We start from the raw sequence: 22,877 nt of genomic DNA, 5'->3' as shown, positions 1-22,877 counted from the left end.
GAAGAGATAGAAGAAACAAATTTATGAGGTATGTTGGGAGAAGGGAGATAAAGAAAAAACATGAACGAGGAACGGGGTTTGAGAAAGGTCGAGAAGCGATCGGGAACAACCTGCGGATCGTCTACTCCGAGGTAGCCTGGTGGACCACCGGCAGTCGACCGGAATGCGGGTACGCCAATCCTTCGAATACCCCACGCCCCAGCGGCACTCGCCCGGACTGCGGGAGCGCTACCCCAAGCAGTGCTCCTGTGGCCAGCCCGTTCAGCTTCTTTAGGGGAATCAACGCTGGCGTCGTCATGGCGCTGTTAGCGTGCTCGGTATCCGGGGCCAGGCAACCCTAATGATAGCAACCGTCAGCGGTAGTCGCCTTAACGGCAGCTTTTACACGCCACCGCCACATAAACTCTCAGGAGTTTTCTTGTGCAAATCCCAGTCGGCTGGAACTCTGGGACTTGGTTTTGCTACCATAGCGTGTTCGTGTGCTACGCCTAACTTCTCGACTTCTTTTTCTGTTTTTTTAACTCGTTCTTTTTCTATCTTTTGTGTTTTTGGCATAAAGCCTTCCGTTTTACAAATGTGTTCACCTACGTCGTCACTCTTGAGCCGCTCAACCACCGCCCTAAAGCTGCCATGACATCAAAAGTGGCGTCCGCGATAGGGTAACTTAGCATCTTAAACAGCAGGACGTACAAGGCTTTACTCGTGGATTCCGCGCCGTAGAGTTGAAGCATGAACCTCCAAAAGACGCAGCATGAACCTCCAAAAGACTATCACGTTAGGGAAGGATATGGCCTTCAAGGACACAGTGCTTCGCGATTTGGTGAAGTCGGTTCGAGGAAGAGAAAAGTGCCTTACAGAGCTTGGCGATATGCAAGCAGATGCAAAACGTGCCAGGGAAGAAGCGCAACTCCATAGAGAAGCATGGCAGTGCGGACCGGAGACCTTAGAGATAAAAATGGGTTTGTATGATCTTGCGAAATATAGCACGCAAGTTAATCCCTGTGTAGCTGAACCCGTAGTCTCTGCATACGCTCCGGCGATCCTTTCGCAAAATCTTATTCCACATTTGATGACAAGACAATATCGACGTCTATCTTGTCAGGTTCTAAAAAAATGCCCCCGTCGCATGCCCCAGCGCGAGGGACACGAGTAAATGTAGATCATTGGGGGTGGTCACGTGGCGTAGGTTGTGGTTAGTCGGCGGTGGTAGTTGTAGTTGTTGTCGTACGGGTGCGTCGACGGCGCTTGATGGCCAAGTACGACGAAATGCACGAGGCGTTGGAGCACGGGGAGTGTGCGATCTTGGACGAGTTCCTGCGCGCCTTCCACGTGCGGTCATGGGAAGAGTACTCGGAGATTCTGCGGGCTGGAGCGTCGCGTCCGTGCGTGCTTCACGCGAGGACCCCCGCCGAGAAGCGCGTGAACGCGTTCAACCCGTTGATCGGAAGGGTTCTCGACTCCAACATTGACCTGCAGATCATCCTCGACCACTACGCGTGCGCGGCGTACGTCGTGGACTACGTCAACAAGGCCGACCGCGCATCTCGTTCTCGTAATGCGGGGTCCGCCGCTCGCCGCTGACGTTTCGAAGCCGTGTCTCGCTCTCGATTCGATGGATCCGCAGCTCGACGCTGACGACTGGCGACGGCCTCTCGTTGTCGACGCTCGGGATCGGCCGCTCGACGCTGACGCTTCGCCGCTGCCTTAGCGCGGGCAGTAGAGGGAGAGGAGGTAGCACCTGCTGCTGCAACGCCTCTTTCAGCGCCGGAGCACGCGCATGCGCGCCCGCACCTGTTGTTGAAGCGGACAACGCCGAGGGACGACGGGTGACAGTGGGAGGTTAAGAAATGCTCTGCATTTATAGTAGCGCTTTCGCAGAAGCAGTCTAAAAGTGAATAGGCAGCAGATCTCAGCCTGTGCCTCGAGGGTGAAGCACTCACAATTTTGAGAGTACGACACAAGATGACCTACTATAGTACAAAAAAGTCAAGGTCGCCCTATTTTAACTTTTCCACTCCACTTCACATGGGTAAAATGAAAGGTTCGCACGCGGAAGCCGTATGCACCAAACCCGGCTTACAGTTTATTTCTAGCCTTGCTCAATATTTTGACAGGAGGATAGAGACATCTGGCGTTGCGAAAACGTTCGAAGAAATACCGGAAAAGACGACGAGAGAACAATTCATAAAAGGCTGCCACGCCCAACTAGCAGTCTTTATAAAGGAAAATAACTGCAAGACAACTAGAGATTGCAGAAGCTTGCCACCTTTTCATGGAAGGACAGGCCATGAAAAACTTAGGTAAAGCCTGAGACGAACTGAGAAAAGCCTAGAGTGCTGATCAGGCACCCAAAATAAACAAAACCCATGGTTGCCTCATCAGCGACAAACTGGGCCATCGCGCAAGTTACTTTTAGATGTCACAAATCCTGTCCATAAAACCGAGAGCACTCGAGGACAACAGAGTGACGTAAACAGGTTTTATCTTGTGCGGTAGCAATTGGCGAAGTCTTTAGAACACCCCCGAACAGCTACAAAAGAGTACTGTTGAATAGGAAATCAACAAGAGGGATTCGATGATCAGGTTCCTAATTGAAAACGTACCTGTCACGACTGGGGAAATGTATGGAAATCCGATATTGCTGTCTCAAGTTTCCTGCAGTTATACCGTACTCGCGCACCTGATCTTGTGACAGACTCGTGCTTCACAAACCAAACTTCTAGTTTGGTGCTCATGAACAAACCTGCGCAGCAACATAAAGAAGCGTGCGTCAAGGTCTACACGCCCTACATTTCAGGGGTTCTTCTACTGCAATGCTTGTGAGATCCCTTGCATGATTTAAGTCTGGGTAATATACGGAGGACCAACACCGCTCAGTCACCCTGACAGGAAAAGGCATGCACATGTTGAAGAAAAGACAGCCCCAAAAACCTCTCACGAACCACCTAAAAGGCTAAGTCGCTCTAATGTTGCAAAGGACTCTCAGACACTTATGGCTGTAGCCGAAACTAACATGCTGTCTACAGGTAGCTTTACAATCGCTGAGGTCACGGGCTATCAGTGCAGAGAAAAACAGGCGCGAGACTACAGCTCAAACGATTGTTATCGGAAACACGCTACAAAATTCGCGTCCAGGAATGGCAACCACTACAAATACATCGTCGACAGGGGTTTTCTGTATCCGCAGTATTATCTTTTCTCTGGATGGTCATTAAAGTAAATGCCGGTGCCCCAACACTTTCGCCGTACGGTTCCACAGATGGCACATGTCACAGCTGGACACCAAGGCATCCGCAAAACAAAAAACAAGACACTTGAAAATTTTTACTGGTCGAGCATTAATTCCAGTGTGAAGCGATTCGCGAATTCCTGCGACATGTGGCAAAGCACTCGACTTAAATGAAAAGTAGGCATGGCACTGTAGGAGGCCCGTTGCTCATCGAAACTCCGTTCCGAAGATCTGCACTTCATTTTATGGGTCCCATCAAACCTCCTTCTGAAAAAAGAAACAATTGCATCCTAACTACGATAGACTTCCCCTTCGCAACGGGATACCCCGACGCTGTCGCGTGGCTAAGCATCAATAGCGTTCAGGTCCCTGAAGGTCTCTTGGAGTCGTTTTTTTAAAGTGAAACTTCCAAAAGAAATCATCACAAACCGAGGGACAAGCTTAACCTTAAGGATCATGCAAGAAATAAACCGACTCTTGTCCATACGACACGCTGACATGCAATGAGTGATGGACTAGTACAAAGGTACAATGGTACGCTGAAGACAATTCTCAGACTGATATGCAAAGAAAACCCAAGATGCTGGTTCTATTACTTTGCACCGTTTTTTTATTGCCCAGAAGTACCCCAAACAATGCCCGTTCATGTACGGCAGTACTCTCTATCATTTGCCTTACAGGAGTTCATCCAAGCCGAGATGCAAGACTTGCTTTGCCTCGGAGGAATCGAGATATCACAGTCACCATAAAACGCCCCAGTCCTTCTTGTAAAGAAGCCGGGCAACACAATCCGTTCTTGCGTAGACTGCATTGAGATTAACAAACTAATGGCTTCCGAAAGCTAACCCATACCTCCAATTGACGTCCTCCTAGCTCGCGTGGGGCCGAAGAAGTATTAAGACAAAGCTTTTTACCTTTACCCTCAAGGGTACTATTGCGAGCGTTGGTGTCAACAGAAAACTCCCGCGAACAAATAAAGGAAGTGGATGGCACCACTAGCAATATATCCTGAACGAATTGAGAAATGGAGCGAGAGCCCGTTGTCTTACTGATTGAGCTACGAGCCCAAGGAAGACAGGCCATGCAATCACAGACTACATCAGCGGGTTTCCCCTTGCGTTTTCGCTGAAAATGACGAGATGGGGTCGCGCCACCTCTCGCACCGCTGCGTGCTCCGCTCACGTCACGTGTAGCGACCGTATGCACGCCTTGAGCATGGGCTAGAAGTTAAAAAGAAACGGAAGCTCACACAATCGCATGGTATCATTCTGCTCCTCCGTCTATGCCGCCATTCTCGTCACCTCCGTCGGCGGTGCCAAAGACGGACGAGACGTGACATCGTCTAACTCCGCGTTTGAACTTCCTTTATTTTGTAAGAAAGGTTTCCAGTGATGTGCTTCAAGGATATAAATAAACCAACCAACGTTCATGAATTAACCTTAGTAAGAATATCTCTTCAAAGAAATAAAGGGTGTGGTTAAGCGTATTTCACTTGTTTCCGGTTTCACTTTTTGTAGACCCATATGTGTGATTTAAAGTTGACCTCGCAGTGGTAATTCCTGTAGTTCTTATTTAAAGCTTTACTTGCCAACCACGTTCACTGGGTGGATTGACGCACGTTTTTTCTCAAATTTCGATTTCACGAAATGTTACTGGCAGGCATCGATGGCACTTGAAAGTCGCGAAACCACTGCGTTTTAAACCATGTCCGGGCTCTACCAGATCAAGTAAATGCCTGTCGGCCTCACACCACCAGAGCGTTGTACGCTTGTCTCAGGCAAAGTTTTCGAAGGTCTGGGTAACGTCTATCACTACTTCGTTGACGTGCAGCTCAGAAACAAAACTTCGTCGCATCAGATAAATATATTGAAGGTAGTATTCCAGCGGATCCGAGCTGCAAGATTTAGTGTGAAACATAAAAGTGTGACACAAGGCCACAGACTGTCACTTTTCTGGGTCACATAATAAATGACACGGTGCAACCAATGGATAAGACATTGAAAAAAAACATTAGACCAGAAACCGAAACGGAAATTCGGTCCTTGTTATGCCTTTCAGGCTATTACCGTGACTTATCCCGTAATATGCTAAAGTAGCGAAACCACCGACAGAACTGACTCGCAAAGGAGCTAAAAACGCGATTGAATGTAACAACGACAACGGGAGACTTTTCTGCACTTGTAAGGAAAACGTTTGATCCGCTCCAATTGTGCGTGCACAAGAAATGTATACACGCTTCGTGCTTCGGAGAGACGCCTCAGACAAGCGCCTTGGAGCAGTACTGCTACAGGAATAAAGCCAGTTTGTTACGCCTGCGGAATACTTTCCAAACGAAAAGTCTACTGAACGATTGAGCGCTATTGATTAGTGCTTGGTTGTGCCGTCTCAAAATATAACATTTACCTGTAATGAAACGAATTCATCCCGCAAACGGTTTGCCAGCGCATCCAGTCCCCTCAAACTTGCAAGCAGTTAAACTATTCTGTGTGTAGATTGAGTCGGTGTTTGCAGTAGTCATTCAGTATTCATTATTCATTACCACAATATCAAGGGATGGTACATTGGAGGCGCTGAATTTATAAGCCGAGTTTAGGGTCAATACCATTTTTTTCTGTATTCGCTACACTTCTGTATTGTTTTTATTATCTTCATTTTTTCCGCAAAAAAGTGTTGAAAGTGCGCATGTTTTCCCCTGGGAACTTTCTTTAGCGTAGGCAGGAGGTGGTGGTGATGTCATGAGGTGCCCCCAGCGCGGGAAACACAAGAAGAAATCACGCAGAAAAAGTTAAAGCAAGCGCCCGAGTGTCTACAGTAAAGAGAAAGAAGGAGTGATCCCAATGGTCCGTGACACGGGAGAAGAAGAAAAAGAGGTGAGCCTGCTGTAACAGCTGCAGTCGAGCGCACTACTGGTATCCCGGTCCCTCGAAGACCGAGGGCTAAAGCGGCAGTCGCTCAGACTGTGGAATGGCTACACAACCTAGTGCTTGTGTTTCCAACGCGACCTGCATCTTCGGTAGTCTTCTTCGACGGGAGCTTCTACTCACTCCCGCCGCAGTCCCCAAAACGTTGAGAAGTTTCCAAGTGAAATTCCTCGCTGGCTTGGACTCTGGAACCGTATCTGGCTGCCAGAGCATGTTCACCTACTACGGCTGACTTCTCGGTTTTTTTATCCGTTTTTTCCTCCTAAATTTTCTCTCGTTTGTGTTTTATATTGCCATGAACACTTCCGTTTTCGCCATATGGTCACCTACCTCGTCACTTCTGAGCCGCTGCAAGTACGGCCCTGAACCTGCCATAACACCACAAGGGCCCAAGAAAACCCAAGTTAAAGCTATTGAACACCACACAGCTCCGCTGTTATCTTATTCTTGGCAGCCTAATTGTGAACGTGGCCGAGTATTTTTTTAATCTTTCCGCAGGCCACACATGTCTCATCAGTTCGCCTATACTTTGCCACCAAGCCCTTTTTTCTCAACTCGAGCACCAAAAACCAAATCAAATGTTTAGAGATAATTTTTAACAAATAAAACTTTCTGGTTCCCGGTACCCCACTAAAGGCGTGTCTGTCTATTTTCTATCAATTTATTCGTTTCTGCGTGGTTGGCTTCACCTTTGGTTATTGTACCAGTCTACGCAAATGGGCTTGGTTTTACAAAATGCGCTTAAATTTTGTCGTTTATATTTCACTATTAGCGCCTGCATGGCGAGCTACGGCCCTCGCGTCATTTTTGAACACAGCGCGTTTGCTAATTTAAAAACCATAGTTTTTCTTGATTTGAACTCTAAGGGGACATTAAAATTGTTCGTATTAGGCGGAGTTCGAATTAGCTGGTGGGAGCTAGAATGAATCGAATTTATGCCATACCGCGCGGACAGGACACAACCAATTCCCCCTTGAGTTATTATAGTGCATTAGGCCCTACTAGATGTTTGTGGCAACTGATTTTGTAAATTACGTTCATAGAACATGAATAGCGAGCTGCGCCAACGGGGGTTCAGCCGCTGCGGAAGCGAAATAGGCTGTCGCAGCAGCGTGTCGCGTAGGCGACGCGTTTTTTTTTTTTTTTTGTCGCTTTGTATTTCTAGAAAATCTGGTTTGGTTTGAATTTGAAACACATTGCAATACCTCTAGACCAACGTTTTCTGCGAAAAGCGACGGCAACCAGTAGATCACTGTTGAAATAACCGTTCAGGACAGCGATGCGTTCGAATTATTGAGCGTTTTCACTCAATAAAATATAGAGGGCTGTGCCTGGACCATGGCATCAATTCGAATAACCTGAAGTTCGAATTAAATGAATTACAGGGTTTTTACTGTACATTACGGATATTTTCTGTGCTCCTTTATTAAAAATTCATGGACGCTTGGTTGTTGCGATAGCAAATAAAATACAATGTGAGATGCAGAAAACGGTCGCCTGCAGTTACCCGCACAGCCTGGCGATGTTTACAAAAAAATCAAACGGAAACAGCAATGAAAGTTTCAACTTGATGGGTTCCATATTCTTCTTGGAACACTTCTGGAGTAGGGAAATGTAGTTCTATAAACGTTGTAGTAGGGTGCCCAGATTCACGCGCGTCTCTGTCGTACGGCAGCGGTAGGATCGATGCACCCGACTTGGAGCAGTGGAACGCGGTAATTTGAAAAGGACTCGAGCCAAACTCTAGCCTAATATCATGGGAGAAACGAGACGGGAGAGGACTATAATGAGAGGTAAGCGCTAAAGAGAAGGGAGGCATTTACTTGCCAGGGGCGTAATTCGACTATCGTCTTTCGTCGACTTTTGCAATGAACGGAACAGATACGGAGCCACTTTTTTCGTGTTCCACGTCAAGGAGGAAACAACTTTCATTGTAAAATAGACTGTGCTAAGCGCCCCACGGGGTGACTTCCTATGCACAGGTTCTAGTGCTTCCAGGGCCGCCTGGTCATTGTGGATCAGTCGGAGCTCCTGTTCCAGGGCATGGCTAGATAGCAAGAACTCCTATCGCTCATCAGGGGCAAGGATAGTAGGGGTATTACTTACGGGTATATAGGGGGTGGTCTTCCGAGAAATTGCAGTCTCCTATCACGTGCTGGAGGGTTCCAAGCAATCTTGTTTTCATCACTAGACAAGACTTCTTCTTTTTTCTAAAATGTTCGCAACGTAATTTCATGCTTGCGAAATGAATAGTGCTGGAAGATAAACGCTTTGAGGACAAAGGTCGGTGGATTGGATTCGCCAACCCAGCTGAGGCCTTTTCTTCGTCGTGTCCATTTCTTTACATTATAATTTATTTATTTATTTATTATTTTTTGTTTATATATTTTTATATATATTTATTTCCTCAGCTATCACCTAAGGTTCTTACGTGGAGGAGAACAAAACATACAGACCGAAAATAAAGGCGCTATAACTTTCGCACGTTTGGATACCAAGCGTTATCGCGTATTCATTGCTGTTAAAAGTAAACATATAAACAACTTTCAAATTTTTGGATATCAGAGTTTTCACCAATAGGTTGTGGAAATTTGTTCTATGCACCTATACACCAGAAAAACTACATGCGAAGACGTCTGTGTGAGCAGTAAAAGGGCGAGCTGCCCATTGGGGTTTGGCCGTCGACTCCTGAGTCTCCCTCTATGCGGCACGAAATTGTTTTCTATTTCTGTGAGTCTGACCTCTCTGGTAAACTTATTCAAATGTTTGCAGTTGTCTTTTTATCCTACAAATATTCGTAACCGCGTAGTTTTGACATCTCGAAAAATAAATACCTCCTTTTATTCATTAAAAATTACCACGAGTGGCAAGTCTCAATTCTTTCCAGATAAATTTCGAAAGTCATTAGGGGTGGGCTCAAGGCAACACAAGCATATTCTAAAACAGACACACAAGTCTTATATGCAAACAGCTTGACTTCTTTTGTAGCCTTCTTCAATTTAACATGTAGGAAACCTATTTTTTCAGTACGAGACATAGCATACTTTCTCAGCATGAGTGCTTCACCTGAGGTGATTCGTAATATGCAATAGCAAATATTCCATATACACACCTGCGGTAAACAGTGCGTTCGACCACGGCAGCTAAGTAGCTGAACTTTTTTTTTATTTGCTGCATGCGGGTGTGTTTTAATGAGTAATTTATTTTAACTAGACATTTATGGGACCATGTTAGTCAATTCTGAAGGCAAACATAATTTGCGTTGCTCGTGCGTGCACCTCGCGTGGTTCGTATGTAAATAGTCTTCAGCACACAGTATTATTCAGATAGCAGGATTAATAACAAGAAAAGCACAATTTATGTGCATCGAAAACAGCATTGGGGCAAAAACCGACCCTTGTGAATAACCAGAAGAAACATCAAGAGAAACAGACACAAGCCCACCAGTTGGCACCAACTTCTTGCGGTTGATTAGGAATGCCTCACTTGAAAACATTTTTGCTTAGGCGTGTTGGTTGAGCTGAGCAAGTATTTCAAGGACGAAAGCTCGCGAAAAGCATTTGCCGTGTATGCATATTACGTCGACATAATTTTTTCGTAGCTACAACAGCGATAAAATAGTCGAGAGTTTGAAGCAGTTCACATAACATGAAAGTCCCTCGCCTAAACCCGTGCTGTTGTGTACATGTCAGCCGATTTGTTTCGAACGGACAAACCACGCTTTGCAATGAATAGATGTAAAAATATCTACCAAACCGACACCAAAAAGGCTGGCCTGTAGTTAGTAAAACGCAATCTACCGAAACCTTTCAATAAGGGTTTAGCAATAGGGCCCAGGCAGTCTCTTCGGAGAAAATCTATTTGGAGCAGTTTTTCGAAGACAATACGTAATTAAACTACATACACTACGCATACCCCCTCAGACAGACAGTTGGTAATTCATCCACTCGATTAGCCTTCTTCTTGTTCAAATTCGGCAACGGCTCAAACGCCTATTTGATCAAAAGAAACTTGTTCAATGGCACACTCGCAAGTTTTCACTTTCTGAACTTCTTACGTGCATTTTACCTTTGTTAATACATAATAAATAAGAGACAATTTTAAGTACATTCTTGTCACCTGTTTGCTATTTTCAGTTTTCATGCAGGAAATGAACTCAGAACCAATCGCCACAAGAAATATACCAGGCGTGAATCCCTTCTCCACGTGCAGCCTCCATAGCTGGAGCTGGGCAAAGAAGGGCAGCGGTAACAACGCACAAGTCCAAAGTTTCGAGAGAGGGTAGCTGAAACCAGAAGTCGAAATTCAGTCGCATCGACAATGGAGTCATTCGCCAGTAGCAGCTTATTGTAATCATCTGCCACAAATTTCCTGCGAGATGAACTATAGCATCACATCGAGTATCCACTGTATGTTTATTTCAAGCACTTCTTTGTGTGCACCCAGCTCAGTGTGTCATTATTCTTGAGATAGTTGAAGGGCACTTTTTTCATTCCTTTTGCACGGCCCATGTTTCCTCCAACCAAAGCTCTTTGTTAAGGTCCACGCATTGTGTTCCTTTCAGAGACATTATTTTTTCGCCCAACACTTCTTTTTTTTTAGCCAAAGAGTATCCAGGCGTTTCATGTTGTGGTGCATTGGAGCTTTATCTCTCTAGTTTCACGATCATATACCCACCAAGATCTTCTTCAGACAATATATCTTTCTTGAGCTTCTACAAATTCAAACGACCACCAGCCTTATCGTAAGGAACTACTGTCTTAGTGGTTCGACTATGCAGGCCGCCGACCTACCGGCTAACTGTTTATAGGTTACTTTATTGCCTCATACGACATTCGATTCTAGACAGTCGCTGCATTTGAAAAGAGGAGGCCTGAACCTTTAGGCCTTTTGAAAAGTTTTTTCCTGCTTTGTATTTTTGTAACACTAAAATGCCCTATTTTTCGTAAGTCTGTGAATTACTCCTACGTTTAAGCTTTTCTTGAAGATTTCGTCTAATTATTCGTCCGCATTCCACACACTCCGGAATATTATGCATGCTGGATATAGTCTGCATCACCGCAAGTATCATAAACTAATTAATATTCCTTTCTCTCTATTTAATTTTTTGCTCGGAAGTTCGGCTTTCTTTCTACAATATGATGACGAGGGAATATGACGAAGGAATATCTCTTGTTGAGATGGAAGAAACACGTCGTATTCTTTTGTGATTCCCCGAATATTCTGCTGTAGCATGTTTTTTTGTCTGAAGTGCGTTATGTTTATCGCACACTGACCTTTTAAATGCCTTTTCTAACCAAGTAATGCACCATATTCAAATAGTCTAAGTTGTTTTGCTCAAAAAGCATACACGTTCCAGCGCTCAAGGTGTATTGTTCTGCTATACCCTTTCTGAGATTTATAAAAGGTCTTTATATTGTCATATATCGTCAAACTTGTCGTTGCTTCAATCAGCGAATGTGCGAGCATTTTCTGTCCATCCAGAACTCTTCGCTTGCTAACTTGGCTTCTCATTGCCGCACGTGTACACGTGTACACAAGTGTGCACCGGTTTTATCTCACACAACCGTGTTGTTCAAACACCCTAATCAACACACTACGGAAGTGTCTGATGCATTTTTCATACAACAAAATTTGCGAAACTTGCGTTAGCCAGCCTTCCGTGTCCTTGCACAAAAGCGAAATCTGTTATCTTGCCGAACGTGGGACATGACGAGTAGCAGGCTTCCGCAGTGACTCATTCTTGAAGTGAATTGTTCTTACATGCGCGGTTTTGGAGTATATATGTTTTTTTTCTTTTCCAATTAAAATTCAGTTGTGAGTGCCGCGCTGTGTCTGTTACTTTCCTCGTACTCTTCTTCCTTGCGCTGGCTCTTTTCTATCACCATGAACCAATAACAACTCGCCCAGCTTGCCATCTTGGTGAAATACATTTCTTGTACACAGGGCTCTCTTCCTTGTTCTAACTTTCTGGTTTACCAGCCGGCCTCCCTGGCCGCACTAATTGCGCAGTGTATGTGTTAAGCAAGAGTTGCTTCGTGGTATGCACGCCTTGGTATGTGTCCTCCGACTCTTCAAGCTTCATGTGGGGTGTTGCAAGCCTCTGCGGGCCATGCCAGAAAAATGTGCACAATCCTGAGGTCCGAGCTTTGCAGACAGGTTCGGGTCTTCAAGGACTGCCTGCGAGTGTCGCGCCACGCAAGCGAGAGGGACGGAAGGCGCTGCTCCACGTCAAGTTACCAGGAATGGTGCAGAACCAGCAACGAATACGGCGAGTTTCTTTGGAACATCGCCCGGCCCACGCCTCCAACCACAACAAATTCAGCTACGACTAAAGGAAAGCTGCTCAATCTAAGTGCTTCCCCGCTTCCAGAGTCTGTGCGGTCAAAGCTTCGCCTGGGCCCCAAGTTCTGGTTCGAGCCTTCCCTCAACCCGTTTGAGAAGGTAGTGATGGCTAGGACAGTCTCGGGGAGGGTTGAAGACGACTTGCGTCCAAGGTGCGTGGTTGAGTGTGTTGATGCTTTGACTAGGACAGATGGTTGTAAAATGAACGTGTCTCCTGTCTATCCGCTGACCAAGTTTCTAGTCGAAAGGAACTTAAGACCTGTTGTGGCAGATAAGGAGGGTTTTTTTGTGATTTTGAATGAGTGTATGTTTTCTGAAATGGCATGTAAGGCAATGGAAAAAATTTCAAAACTGCCTCTGTGAATTTGAAAAATTTGAGAAATACGGCAGTGGCTCTTTTGCAGGAGCTGAACCTTGAGAGGTTGTCCTCTTCTGTTTCAAAGGCCCAAAGTTTGGAACTCACCCCGTTCTTCACTATCAAAACCCATAAGCCTAATTTGCCTTTTCGGACAATAATTACGGAACAAGACTCATGGCAGAAGATCGTTTCTAGATTTTTAAAAAGCCACCTGAAGCAGATGAGGATCCAGGATCCTTTCAAAGTAGAAAATTCCGGGGCTGCAGTACAATTCCTGCGAGAACATGAGACTGAATTGTGCAAGGGGTTTAGCAATAATGTCGAGGACATGTTTTTTTCTATCCCAACCAATGGGCTGCTACAATACGTTCAAGAGTGTATTGCTCAGGAAAATGACGAGCTTCTTTTTAGGAGCCATAGTGGCACTTCTGTTCAAGGGTGTATGGAGTTGCTGGCCTTTTATCTGAGTTCTACTTTTGTAGGTTGGCAAGGGCAGACCCTCATTCAACGATCAGGTGTGTGTATTAGCTCGTGCGTGGCGCCGGATTTATGCGAGATAATTTTAGCCAAAATTGATCGTTCTGTGCAAGGATGTCTAAATGAAGCCGTGAAGGTAATCTTTCGATATGTTGATGACTATTTCGTGCTGGTTGAACAATGCGTTGTACTGCCTGATGCTGTCAATACGGTGTTAGGAGTGTTTAAGAGCGTAGTAATGGGCCTGTCTTTCACCTCTGAGGGGCCAAAACCTAATTTGCTGCAGTTTCTCGACCTTAGTTTGCATTTTACAGTAGTCACGTTTGCTTTTGCTATGAGCACCATTCAGCTAAACCTATCATTAATTTCATGTCAGCCCACTCTAAAGTAGTAAAAAGAGGCATCGCTTTTTCGTGTTTAAGATCTACACCAGAAAAATCCTGCAAACATTTATTAGGTGCTAGCTTTGCGAAGCATGAAGCCCGTGTACAAGACGCGAGTTTTCCTTCTAGTGTACTCGTGGCTGTCACCGATAGTTAATAAAAGGTGTTAAAGGTCGTGCTAAACGTGACTCGAGCGGTGATCCTTCACAGAAGAAAAAGAAATTTCCCGTAATTCCGTGCACCCACAGGATTGCACACAGGCTTAAAAACGTAGGTTCCCGCTATGGTGTTAACGTGGTATTCAAAGCTTCAAATAAATTATCAAAAATTTGTCCATTGGTTGCCAAAAAACGAAGAGGAAGCAATATTAAGTTCATTGTCAACAAGTGCACTGTAAACCACAAGTACAAGTATGTTGCGTGTGCTGTAGGCGTTGTCTATCATATCCCGTTGTCTTGTGGCTTTTGCTACATAGGTCAAACTGGTTGTTGCGTCAATGAGTGACTGTGCGAGCATTTTCTGTCCATCCAGAACTCTTCGCTTGCTAACATGGCTTCTCATTGCCGCACGTGTACACGTGTACACAAGTGTGCACCGGTTTTATCTCACACAACCGTGTTGTTCAAACACCCTAATTAACATACTACGGAAGTGTCTGAGGCTTTTTCATATAAAAAAATTGTGAAACTTGTGTTAGCCAACCTTCCGGGTAATACGCAATTTCTTGAGGTCAGTTTTGTTAATAACAGTGACGCAGCTGTGCATGACGACGCATTATATATAATCCCGAAGACCACCAATAACGCGTGGCAGCTAAGGCCGTAGATATCTAAAATAATGCGAAAAACGGAAGGAGATGTTTAAGGAAATCAGTGCCTTTACATACGCTAACGGAATCGGTTTCTAAAACCGAAGAGGGCGTGTATCAAAAACTGAGCACCTTGAAATATCGCAGCGCCATCGCAGGAACACATGGATATGGTATCTTTATTACTCGTAATTTTATATTCTGCATAGCAGCCATTTATTTGGAAATTTCTTACGGTATAACTGTTATCATTATTATTTGTTCAATGTCTTGTTTACTGATTTTGTTTTAGAGTAATTCTGCCTCTTACAGAGCCTTTATAAATAGGATTAAATACCTATGCTGGCACAGAATATTGCCTTGGCTTACTAAAAACTATTGTGCTAGTTAGTGCCAGTAAAAAAATATTTATCCAGTTGCCAGTTCCAAAAATGCTGGAAAGCGTTATTATCCCCCACAAAAAACACACCAAACTACAGTCCATTGCATTTATATATCTTATGCACAAGTAATGATAAAAAAACCTGCTAGCGTCGAGCAGGCACCAGTTTCATGAAAGCTATAGTTAGAGTAAAAAAATATCCCCGCAACACCTAACAGCCTTTCTATCATAGTGGTAAGAGTTCAAAAAGTGGCTACTTACCCCGGAATTGGGGAGGCATCACCAACAAGGATGAGCACCAAAAGAATAAAAATGATGGCTACAGCTGCTTTCATGACTGAGTTCAGCAGCAGAGAGAACAAATTCTGAGGACGAGCTTACGAAAACCAGTTGTATCAGGGCATAGTGATATGCACTTGTCACTGTATTTATATTCTCTACAGCGGACGTGTATTGCTATAGAACAGTGGTTCAACATTTCGGAGGCGAACAATAAACAATGCCCTGACCGAGAAGCAGCGTAACGGAGAGAGCAAATTAGCCTGCAAATTAAGCAGCCCCATTCATTAACAGAACAAAAGAAAAAATGAAAAAAAAACATCCACTCTGGCTTCAAGGAAAAATTACGGCGTTGTGTAAAGCTTGTAGCAATTAGAATACGGATGTCTAGTACAATGCTTTTACCTGCGTTGTTTGTTCTCTTCAGAAACTTAGTGGTACACATTAAAAGCGAGAATTATTCAGACAATTTATCTAAGCTGATGCTAATAATCTCAAAATTTACGGCGCGGTATTGTCATAATACAGCAAATATTTTAATTTGTTAGCGGAAAAGGGCTCACTTGTTCGATGCATAATAACTTCAGTGTTTTTCGGTGAAATGTTTTAGTACTTTTTCACAAGAAAATTGTGGTTCCAAGATCACAAACTGATAAACACCCGCGAAAGCATTTAATAAGATTGTATCAGATAGAATAAGAAGTGGGGATGAAATATTTGTCTCAAGCCCGCTTGTTGGGTTAATCAACAGCAAATTTCTAAATTGTGAAAATTGCATTGTTCTCTAGTTTTGCAAGACAGTTTAGGAATATATTGAAAACTCTACTCTATCAGCCGACTGGAAGGTAAGAATGAAATTGGCCATCCACAAGTACGGTATTAAAATTTCCCTTTTATAATTCCCTCAAATCGCGAGGATATTCCCTGGGCATATTTTCAGTGTGTTCATAAAGCCCGTCATTTACGCATCTTCTGGTGGTGGACCTTTCACTTCGTTGTCGTCGCTCGTATATCGCGCTAAGCAGAATATGCGGGAATATTTGTATAATTCCTGTGTTTTTGAAGCAAAGCATTCTGCTTCTACCAGCCAAGGGGTATTTCGCTGCGTACGGGGCAATAAACACCCAACGCGGCGGAGGCGGGGACGAGTTGGGGGGGGATATGGGAAGGCGGATGGTTTCACTCACGGAGCACACCGTATATGTCGCAGCGAACGTATCCAGGGTTCCCCGCAAGGAGGGATGCGCACGGTGGCTGGCGCGTGGGCGGTACGGCTTTGTCGTCTGCTTTAGCGACGGTTGTTTGGGAACGGTTGTGTTGTTCATTGCACTCTTTTTCGCACGGCTTTATCAACTTGTTCGACAACACGTCCTGGGCAACCCAGACCCGACGGAATGAGGTGATCGTACGGCAAAGATACGTTAGAGATGTGTTTCCAGGGTGGGAAAACAAAATGCAGAGACCGCATACAGACATCTGTCGCTAGAGAAACGCTACCTTTTGTGCACTGTTTGTACCGAATGGAACTCCGTTTTCTAAATTGGTTACTACCATCTTCATTGTGTTTTAAGAGGTATTACAAACGGCGAAAGGAGCAACTGGTTCTGGTAAAAATCAATAAAAGTTCCCTCAGTTTTCTTGCAATTCTCAAACTTGCTAAACTAACTTACTTGTAGTCGGCATAAATATTATCACGAAGTAGACATGCCAAATTGCTTCGGTGTCTCCGCTTGTGTCGCGAGGTGGTGCAGCGCCTAGCCAGCACGTCAGGATGGCTAGGTTCCGCTGTCTCACACTGCGAAAGACGCTCCTCTCCGCTTTCTTTTACCGACGCACGGCCGGGCTAGAGTGGCAGTGCCCGCCGCTCTAGCCCGGTCGTGGCCGACGCTTCTGTGTACGGGACTTCGCTCCCGCAACTTCAAGGTAACAAGGGGCAGAATCTATGATTTCGTTCTTTTTGTATGAAGTTTTATGACCTCAGAAGGGCACTTTTTGAGGGCGCTGTTTAAAGCATTGCTTTCAATTTACCTTCACAGAGTCGATTTAGGCCTGTTTTATTTTGTTTTGTTTTCTTTGCGATAAACGTATTTATTGGCCAGCCTCAATAATGTGCAGAGTTGTTTGTTCAGCGTTTGCCTGTGCCTCCATTACTCTAGGGCCTCGTGCTTTGGCACTATTTTGTACGATCTGAATGAACCAACTCGCCACACTGGTTATGATGTCAATTCAGTTGTTTCCTTCCCTCTATTTTGTAGGCCGCACCGATCATCTTACGGGATAGTGAAACGGTATTTCACCACGGTCAATGTCCTCTTATGTTTTCCTTTGCAGGAAACCTTTATTGACTTAAACTGATGTCCCCAGAATCCAGAGCTAAACCCATAAATTCGTGGAATACCAACGTCCCTCAAATCAATTCGGCGACACTAATCTGTGCACGTCAGTAGGACAGTTTTTTTTTCGCTCAAATAAGCACTGATTCCTACCAGACGCGTTCCGTATTTTCTACTATATCCAATCTACGGCAAGTGGAGCAGAGGATTTTTTTATGAAGACGAGGTCCCTGAAATCCGCAAAACAAGCCGCACTCTAGCAAGCGCCAGCTACCGCCATTCAATCTTCTGGTTAACCCTTTGATAACAGAAGAGGCCATCACATCCACTAGCAACGCTGCCGATATGTCACATGCAGTCCAACAAGCAGCCCCGGGAGCTCCCCACACTTCACGGGTAACACCCCGAAGATCCAAAATATTAGATAAGAGAACTACAGCTTTTCTGTAATTTCACCCGGTTATAAAATCGCGTAATCCTGTGGCAAGCATCTTTGCACCAGGGGGACCTTGCTTGTGGCTTGGCACGACATAATCAATATTTTATACATATACTACCAAAGCCTTCACCTCCGTGCGAGAAAACACCAAGATTCCAAGGACTAAGACACCGAGCGCATTCGTCAGGGTAATCAGGCATACAGAAAAAAGCGCACAGTTCATTTAAGGAAACCACACAAAAAGCATCGAAAGTGCATAATTGACAACAAGGTGCCTGTGACAATAACGCGCCTGCGCCATCCCCTTCATGCGTTGCTTGTAAAGAGAATATTTTGACATTGTCTTTCAATGCTAGTCAGAAATAGTGCACTAAATAAAGCAGTTTTTTCCCCAAACACCGAGAGCATGCGTACGGTGAAGCCGAACCCAGCATTTACTGCAAGAGTTATCGAGCCCAGGGTTAGTAGATATGGTGTTACAGTACACCAACTCAGGCACGAAAGTCAGCGACGGCGGCCATTTTGGCATTTATAAGTTTTGCAAACGTCGAATCTACGGCATCGCTGTTACAATTAAACCGCTCGTTTTTTAACAACAGTACCGAAGATGGAAGAAAACTGCCTGTCTGGACCCCCTCCTGCTACTAAAGTGATCTGACACGAGTTATCTTTGATTCCCATTGGGAACAAAGTCAATCGCCCGCCACCCGAAATCAAGGCGCACAAGCTAAGCCTACCAGAGTTGCCCGCCTTAAGCGCGCAAACAACAAAATGGTGGCGCCCATGACACGTCTTAGTTTAAACAAATGTCACAGAACGCGAATTGACCAATATTCAATGCCGTGAGACAGAAAAATAATAAAAAGAGTGCCGATTGCCGATACTGTATGCACGTATCAAGGGACACTGTCGGAGCCCAAGCGATGATCCTCCCAAGACGACAAGAAATTCTTTATACCATCCTAAAACACCATGTGTAGTAGTTTAAAACAGCTTTGCGAGAAATACATTTTAGTGAAGCTGGATGGCGATCATTTTTTCGGGAAGAGGCACACACTCTCACAGAGCTAATACGTAGATACAAAGACTCCTTACATAAGACAACACCCGTTAACCAGTTGTTTTCCTGTGGGATACTAACCACTTTAAACAGGAAATACACAGCATAATCACATCTGATTACACCTCCATTGGAACTCCATGTTTAACACCCTAATTAACGAATATAACTTATGAGCATGCCATAGAAGCCCTGGTTGAGTCCTATAACATGCATCTAGCAGACGGCTATCCAAGCTCATGACGTATTGAAACCCTTACAAAGGTGGTGCCTAAATAAATAGGTTAGAGTTCTAAACGCAATAATACCTACAAATAAATGACTCTACAAAAGGCAAACGAAATATGTCGAAACATCCTAGTACATTTAAAAATGATTTCAAAACCAAATTTTTAAGCCCCGTGAATTCAGACATTTCCAAAACGATTTAAATAGCGCATTCCTCATTTGAGAAGGTGAGCCGGACTACGTTATCGACTTGATCGAATGCCCCAATAAGAGTCATCTTAGCATTGCATTTTTTTTACTCTTGGAAAACGAAAAAAAAAAGTTCTTGACGTACACAAAACGGCAGAATGAAATACACTAATTACTTGCATAGACAATAGAAACCCATGGATAGGCGGCGATATCTCCACCTTGACAGCTGTCCTTCTCGCCTCGGTTCTTCTCTGATTGCCGGCCTCTCAGGGTTAGGAAAGTTGTTGTCGTGCTGCGAACATTAACACAAAGACATAAAACTTGGGCGGTGACCTAGCGAAGCATCACTATACGCCCCTCCCTCAGTCAAAGGCCCTATTTTCAAAGCTCGAAATCTTGCAACACCAGCAAAAGGAAATAGGTCAAACGAGTCAACGCAACCTTCTTGTAATGTTCAGAGGTATTTACCCGAAAAAAACAACAACCTAAAAACACACTTCAACATGCTACAACCGAATGTACGTTTTTACAAAATCTTCCCCGTAAGTCCCTGACCCGCAAAAATAATAACGTTTACATTCCACACGGTAAAACTCAAGAGGCACTCATACGGTGATGTGTACTCTGGGGAAAAGGTCGTTGCTGTGTATGGAAATACAAGCAGACAATAACCGCCACAGAGAGCACAAACCCACATTTCACACATCTCTTTTATGCAAACCCAAATTGTGAGTTAAACGTAGTTTTACCCGTTTAATACCGAAATCAATGCGGAAATACTACTGAATATGCACCAAAACGGCTTCTGTGGACACACTTCTGCTACTGAAAGGCTAATACACACGTTATCTTTCAGTCGCATACGGAACGACGTCAGTCACCCGCAGCCACAGATCAGGGAGCAAAAGCAAAGTCTGCCCGGGATTACCTAATAAAAACCAAAAACAACGAAATGGCCGCGGGCATGAACCGTCGCAGTTTTAACAAATGTCATAAAATGCGAACTGACCACTGACCGGTAGGACCAATACGCGATACGAAGAAATGGGAGGAAAGAGTGCCGGTATTCTGTACCCTTATCTAGTGGAACTTACCGAGCGCAAGCGTCAATCACGCCCAGACTAAGAGGAACATTTCACACCATCCTTCATCACTCTTTGTTTTGGTTTACAACAGCTTTGCTGAATATCCATGTTCGCCTGCGTAATACCGACCAATTTTTGAAAAATTTTGCCTGTAATGCTAACAGTGATGCTAGGAATGCTAACAAGGCCACTGAACTTGCAGACGCATATTCAATATATAAACGAATGTTTTGTAGTGTTATCGGTAGAAACGAAGATGTTGTTGTCGGTGAAAAAATAGTCGGTGAAAAAAATGTTTATCATTGCATGGCGCCAAACAACACTTTTTGTCTATACTCAATGAGGGCGCCTTTAAACAACAGCGGATTTCACGTCCGAGAGATATATAATTGGAAAGACGAGGTACTTGAGGCACTGCGGTGGGTCATTTAGCGCATTCCCTGGAAACCCAGAAGTTGCCACTAGATTACCAATAATGCCTGAATGGAAACAATCTTCACCGCGACCGCGCAGAACTGAGTAAAGTTAATCAACGACACTGCAGCCCAGATTCACTTGCGTTACTGACGGGATCTCGGAAAAAGGGCAACAAGAACTGGAGTTCCACGGCACCGGAAGCACCCAACAAGGCGAGACATATGGTTTACGCTACAGGGGTTTGCCTCCCTCACCCAACTCTCTCTCTTCACCAGCGAGATCCGTACCGCAATTTATAACCGCCTGCTCAAAATTCCACCCCACAAAAAACACGTGCGCCGAACGCCCGATGTACGTCCGCTGGGCTACCACTTGCCAAAATCAGGCAACGTCTGTTGTCGCTGACCATACGTGAATAGTATTACTACTACCAGGTGGGCCTACGACGCTTTTCTGTGGACGCCCCGTGGACATTAACCCGCTACGCCGGAATGATATCGACTAGTACAAGTAGTGAAGTAGCCGAGGCCATGCGCGCAACAATCTTTTTTCGCCGACCTGTCCGCACGGATCGCCGATCAACCACAGCCGGGATGACTTAGTAAGAGAAGGTTCGTCAGCCCACCTACGGGGAACGAAAAGAAGCAGCTTGTGTAGATGAAGTAACCCTACGGCGTAAAAAAATCTGTACCGACGTAACAACGCACCCGAGCTCGACGCATCGATCTTAACCGGCCGTGACCCCTAAAACGATCACAGCTGTTCATCGTGACGCGTACGTGTAATGAGAAAGTCCGCCATTAACTAGACAAAAACAACCACGACGCACAATGATGTTGTTTTTGTCGTTTTCCTATCTGGGCATCAGGTGGCTAGGTAAGTCAGGCCCAACCTAAGGTCAGCGAATGAGTAAGGCGAGTGATTCACGCATTGTTCACGAACAATCAAAGGATCATGAATGTTTTTTAGTCCTTACCAAAGAAAGGTGTATAGCCGTTAAATAAAATTTGTAAAATTCTTGTACTTCATAAAAAACACACGCTCACTGCTGTTTTGATAGTGCGGTCATGGTGGCATATTCAGGTTATGGTCGTTTTGTAGAACCTACCGTCGTTATTACGCATTTTGCTAGAAAACGTCGCAACTAATGCTTTTTAGCTTATACCTTCCAATGTAATGTACGTTCACAGTCATAATCATTTCTAGCAAATATTTCATTTGAAGTCAATGGTTGAATTTGAAAAACGTAACCAGTTTTATAAAAACAATCACCAACAAAAACCTAAAAACTAAAAAGAACTCCGAAATATTTTTAAAAATATCCCTTGCAGAAGAATAAGGTCAGAATAAATGAAATCGTAAAAAGAGACCAACGCCAACAAGAAAAATATTTGTGAGTACATTTCACGAGTGAAAGAAAAGTATAGATAATTTATAAGCCTCTGTAGCAAAAATGTTGAAATTTTCATTCTTAGAATTTTGAAGACAGATTGACATCACCAAATATTACATAAATACGTTCTTTTCAAAGCATGAATATTGTTTTGTATGGGTAATATTTTTTTACCTTGATGACAGTATTTACCTTGCATGTACACTCCACAATTCCTAGTAATAAAAATTGTTGCAATAATATATTTTATGCGATAGCAAACACTTTACCTAGAGCAGCACAAATGAACGTTTTAAACCTCGCTTGTTCAAAATCTGGAAAATAAAGTAAAATATTTCTAGCAAATTTTTCATTGAGTTGTGTTATTTGAATAACACAAGCCGTAAAAAGTAAACACTGCGCGCAAACAACTGCTAATACAGATGTGCTTTCCCCTCAAATTTGCTTTGATAAATTTTTTCTTGTTTCCTAGCACATGTGAGACGTGGCCGAGCTTCTAATATTCCCGGTGGAGATCGTTTTGTGTGATTCCAAGACATCATTGAGCA

General features: G+C 44.3%; 1 long non-coding RNA gene across 1 annotated transcript in view; it reads right to left on the bottom strand.

Moving 5' to 3' along the window:
- The window catches only part of LOC144141947 (uncharacterized), a 53,698-nt gene extending 38,341 nt beyond the window's left edge, over positions 1-15,357 (bottom strand). Inside the window, exon 1 of the long non-coding RNA XR_013316768.1 lies at positions 15,165-15,357. This is a non-coding gene — a long non-coding RNA (uncharacterized LOC144141947). The remainder of the gene's footprint in view (positions 1-15,164) is intronic.
- Positions 15,358-22,877: the final 7,520 nt, after the last annotated feature.

This window comes from Haemaphysalis longicornis, unplaced genomic scaffold, assembly GCF_048455015.1.
Source record: "Haemaphysalis longicornis isolate Haplotype H1 unplaced genomic scaffold, Haemaphysalis longicornis Haplotype H1 scaffold_6, whole genome shotgun sequence".
Taxonomy (NCBI): Eukaryota; Metazoa; Arthropoda; class Arachnida; order Ixodida; family Ixodidae; genus Haemaphysalis; species Haemaphysalis longicornis.
This window is presented reverse-complemented; position numbering and strand designations above follow the sequence as displayed.